General features: G+C 43.3%; 1 long non-coding RNA gene across 1 annotated transcript in view; it reads right to left on the reverse strand.

Annotated features, from left to right (window-relative positions):
• Window positions 1-4,815, reverse strand: part of LOC115062511 — an 8,775-nt gene extending 3,960 nt beyond the window's left edge. Inside the window, exon 1 of the long non-coding RNA XR_003842465.1 lies at window positions 4,738-4,815. This is a non-coding gene — a long non-coding RNA (uncharacterized LOC115062511). The remainder of the gene's footprint in view (window positions 1-4,737) is intronic.
• Between the last annotated feature and the right edge of the window lie 438 nt (window positions 4,816-5,253).

Here is a 5,253-nt window from a genome sequence, read left to right on the forward strand (position 1 = left end):
GGGCTGGAGAGATGGCTCAGTGGTTAAGAGCATTGACTGCTCTTCCAGAGGTCCTGAGTTCAAATCCCAGCACCCACATGGTGGCTCACAACCATCTGTCATGGGGTCTGATGCCCTCTCTGGTGTATCTAAAGACAGTAACAATGTACTCACATACTTAAATAAAAATCTTTAGAAAAAAAAAAGAATTTTTGGGATAAAGCTTTTATCATTATCAGTTGGCTCTGAAATCATTGTATTGGCCTCTTTTAAATTGTGATTTTATTGATACATAAATCTGATTGGTTAACTATAAGCTTTAGGAGTTTTAATTCTACCGGGCGTCGTGATGGCTGACGGTGGGTGTGGGGCGTTGCTCGGTAGCGAGAGGAACTTGGCCCTCCCACCACTAGAGAGTTGGTAGGCTGAGAGAAGCCCAAGCACAGAGAACTGGCAGGTTCTTTTTTAATATTTCCTGCAATAAAGGACAAACTGGACAGAGATGCCAGAGTATTAATCTGATTCTTTTGTTGTTGTTGCCTTACAGGTCAAAATAAAAAGTTGAACTTTTAAAAAAAAACCAGTATTGAAATGCTTGTCATAAAAGGACTTGTATCTTATGCTGGTTAGTCTTTGTCAACGACACACAAGCTAGAGTCACCTGGAAAGAGGAGACCGCAGCTAAGGAATTGCCTCCATCAGATTGACCCATAGGTATGTCTATGGGAGGATTTTTTAAAATTAATGATTAATGTATGGAGGGTCTGAGTAAGACCAATTTCAGGAGATTTGATTCTTTCTGATCTCTGCTGGTAGAAGTTAAAACAGCCCACAGTGCTGCCTGACACTACGGAGATAGCTCTAGAACACTGTAATAGTTACTTTCACAGCATTGCTATGGTAACATCGCCTGACTAAACGCAAGTAAGAAAGAACAGCATTAGCTAGAGAAAGTACCCAAGGAGCTGAGGGGACAGTATTAGCTAGAGAAAGTACCCAAGGAGCTGAAGGGACAGTATTAGCTAGAGACAGTACCCAAGGAGCTGAAGGGACAGTATTAGCTAGAGAAAGTACCCACGGAGCTGAAGGGGGCTGCAACCCTGTAGGTGGAACAACAATATGAACTAACCAGCACCCCCAGAGCGAGTGTCTCTAGCTGTATATGTAGCAGAAGATGGCCTAGTCGGCCATCATTGAGAAGAGAGGCCCCTTGGTCTTGCAAACTTTATATGCCAGGGCCAAGAAGTGGGAATGAGTGGGTAGGGGAGCAGGACAGGGGGAGGGTATAGGGGACATTCGGGATAACATTTGAAATGTAAATGAAGAAAATATCTAATAAAATAATTTTTAAAAAAAGAACAGTATTTATTTTGGCTTACAGTTCCAGAGGACGAGAGTCTGTATTAGCAGGAGGGCAAAGTGGAAAGCGTAGGAAACAGAGAAATCACATTCAGTTTCACACAAGAGTTAGTTCCGTTGCTCTAACCACCAGGCCAGGAAGACAGATTCATTTAAAACTACTCAAAAAGAGATGAGAGGTATAATTATTTCCTTAGTAAGACAATGTACGTTTCCTTCCCAGAAGCCTTTGTGCTTCCCAGAAGCAACCTGTCCACTTTTCTGAATGCTCTAGCAGAAAAGTGTAACTTTGGACTGGTGATATGGCTCAGTGGGTAATAGTACTGACTGCTCTTCTGAAGGTTCTAAGTTCAAATCCCAGCAACTACATGGTGGCTCACAACTGTCCATAATGTGATCTGACACTCTCTTCTGGTGTGTCTAAAGACAGCTGCAGTGTACTTATATATAATAATAAATAAATCTTTGGGCAGGAGCGAGCAGGGCTGGAGGGAGCAGAGGTCCTGAGTTCAATTCCCAGAAACCACATGATGGTTCACAACCATCTGTACAGCTACAGTGTACTCATATACATAAAATAAATAAATAAATCTTTAAAAAAAAAGAAAAGTGTGGGCTGGTGAGATGGCTCAGCAGTTAAGAGCACCTGACTGCTCTTCCAAAGGTCCAGAGTTCAAATCCCAGCAACCACATGGTGGCTCACAACCATCTGTAATGAGATCTGACGTTCCCTTCTGGTGTGTCTGAAGACAGCTACAGTGTACTTACATATAATAAATAAATAAATCTTTAAAAAAAAAAGAAAAGTATGACTTTTTGTTTTTCTTTTTGTCTATCTTTTTCTTTGGATACTGACCAAAGCCTGTGTGTGCTTTTCCTGATACTCTGCGCCTTCTCACGCCTCTCTGAGGTTAATTCTCGTCTCATCCCAACTCTCTACCGTGCTGATACTCACCAATCCCCGTTGTGAAAGGCATGGCTTTTTCCAGTCTCATTTCCATCTACAGATTCTGGCAGCTGCCAAGACTTAGGGTTGACTACTATGTTGGCTGTGTTAAAACGCCGAGACCTAGATTTCTTGGGCTTATGGTTCCAGAAGTTCATGGTGGGGAACCATGGTGGCAAGTGGCACACATGACAGTAGAGACAGAAAGCTGAGAGCTCACATCTTGACCACAAGCAGGAAACAGAACAAACTTGATATGGCATGAGTCTTTAGTGACACACGTCCTCCAAGTAGGGACTATTTCACAAACATCCTCCAAACAACCCTGTCAAATGGGGGCCAAATAGAACCTCTGGGGACATTATGGTGACACCTGTTTTCTAAATTTTATTTTAAATTTTAATATAGAATTGTTTTGTGCCCTTTAAAAAATTATTTTCTTTTTAAAAAGATATTTATTTATTTTATGTATATATGAGTACATTGTCACTGTCTTCAGACACACCTGAAGAGGGCAATAATAGATGGTTGTGATCCACCTCGTGGTTGCTGGGAATTGAACTCATGACCTTTGGAAGAGCAGCCAGTGTTCTTAACCAGTGAGCCATCTCTCCAACCCAAGAATGAATCTCGGTTTCTCCCATAACACCAGGTAGTTTTGTAGACCTAACACCTGACTTTTCCTTTACTGCAACATATAGTCATGGCCCACTACTACAGGATTTTGTATTTTAATGCAATATCTAAATCCAGGCATTGCAGCCCACTTGGTAAAGCTGAGGCAGGCAGAGTTCCCGGACAACCAGAACTGCATAGTCTGTCTTTTACTTTTTTTTTTTTTTTTTCTCGAGACAGGGTTTCTCTGTGTAGCCCTGGCTGTCCTGGAACTCACTTTGTAGACCAAGCTGGCCTCGAACTCAGAAATCTGCCTGCCTCTGCCTCCTGAGTGCTGGGATTAAAGGCATGTGCCACCACGCCCGGCTATAGTCTGTTTTTTAAATAAAAGTAAAACATCTAAAAACAGTCCAAGAGCAACAGCAATGATGACAAAGATCAACAATAGTCCCTCGTCGATGTCCATTTGCTATTTAGCAATATTGGAAATTCAGATAATTGCTGCTAGTCCTACGAATCACTGAGGAAAGGCACAGTGACAGTATTTGGAAAGCTCTTCAGACTATGAGGCTCATAGCAGGTGCCACTGAGATGACAGAGGGAGAGGATGAGGAAGATAGGCTGACTGCTCTGAATTACTCTGTGCTGGAGGGAATATCAGCTTTGTTGTGCCCAGCTGAGAATTAATAGCTCCTTTGATTAAGCAACAATCTTAAACTGATTTACTTCATTTTAGAACAGGTGCCAAGAAAGATAAACCTTGTATCTTGCTTACAGAAGTGAACAGCCGCCCTCTGGCAGTACACCAGTAGATATAAACTCAACAGCTACTCATAGCAATAAATAATATCTGAAAATAAATAATATCATATCAGAAACTCTAGCCAGGCGAGCGTATCAACCACACAAGGTGCCATCCTGTGCCCAAAGTGTGGCAGGCACACTGAGTGATCTCAAAGCGCAGAAACTTATCACAGGGAAGGACTCCAATCCTGCCCGGGACATTCAGTGCCCTTCAACTCACAGCCTAGTCTCACATACATTTGCCACCTCTGCACCTACCCTGGTAAGATCTGCCTCCCCCCTACTTTTCCTTGCTCCAGTTTCAGCTGTCTGCCTCAGACTTAATGACTCTTACCAGTGCTATTCATTTAACCGTTTCTTAGCCATTCTGTGATCAGCATGGTTGCATATAATCGTGTGAGACATTAATGTGTGGTTTGTCAGTAAATATAAGTGATCAGGTTGTTACAAAATCATCTCTGATAGCTGGCTAGCAAACAAAATTTGGCTACAAAACAGCCATACTGAGAACTTTTTCATCATTCCATCTACCATTCTTACAAAAAAACCGTTCTCGACCCGGGCTCACTAAACTTCCTGCGCATGAAGCGCCTCCTCACCACCCTCCATCACCCCCGCCCAGATAGCAGAGACGGGGCTGATGATGTCCAGAGAGCCCGAAGCACTAAGCTCTCAGCAAGAGTCAGAACAGCGCGACCCAGCGGGGGCCAATCTACTGCTTCTAGGCTTGCAGCAGCCTCCCCCTCACACCTAGGACTCCCAGCAGCAGCCACTATTTTCAGCCACCAGGTGTCCTAGTCCTTCTCTGACTCCAGCAGCCTGTGGACGGCACCCAGATATGGAGGAGCAAAACCTGAAATCTTTCTTCCAGACACAGGCATTTAATACGACAAATACGGAACGTGCCATCCCAGTGTTTTGCAGCAACTCTCTCCTAAGGCCCAAATTTCTAGTTGAACAGTTTATGCAGTTATGCAGTGTGAAACAACCACACACACACCCCATCCACCCGCCTCCATAGTGCAGCAACTCACCCGTGGCAGGATACCCATCCCCAAACTGGCAGGGCCGGGACCAGATTACAGATTCTGTGCACAAAGATCTCAGTCAGCCAAGAGGAAAAGCGTTAGTTCACTCACAAACCCTGTCCTGACTTCCCCGCAGCAAGTGCTTCCTGCTTATTAAAGTGACAGGGCCACAGTGAAGAGAGCGCCGCGTAGTCTCTATTACTATAACTCATTTATGTTTCATTTTGTAGGAAAGAATCTATAGCACACATGGCTAATAATTTGCTTTATGTTTTTCTCCCCTAACAAAATGCCACATCCTATGTTCACCAAACAAGAAAACAATAGTTCCTAAAACAGCCATGACAGTCAGGGCCCATGATATAACAAATGAAAACAGAGAACAAGACAGAACATCGTTATAGTCATCATCCCACTGAAGTAAGAACTCCATGTACCAAATAGGAGTGAAGCCAGAGAGAAGGGGAAATTTTAAAGACACCTGGAAAGGAAAGGGGAAAAAAAGGAAAGGAAAGTGAAAGA

Source organism: Mus pahari, chromosome 18, assembly GCF_900095145.1.
Source record: "Mus pahari chromosome 18, PAHARI_EIJ_v1.1, whole genome shotgun sequence".
Lineage (NCBI taxonomy): Eukaryota > Metazoa > Chordata > Mammalia > Rodentia > Muridae > Mus > Mus pahari.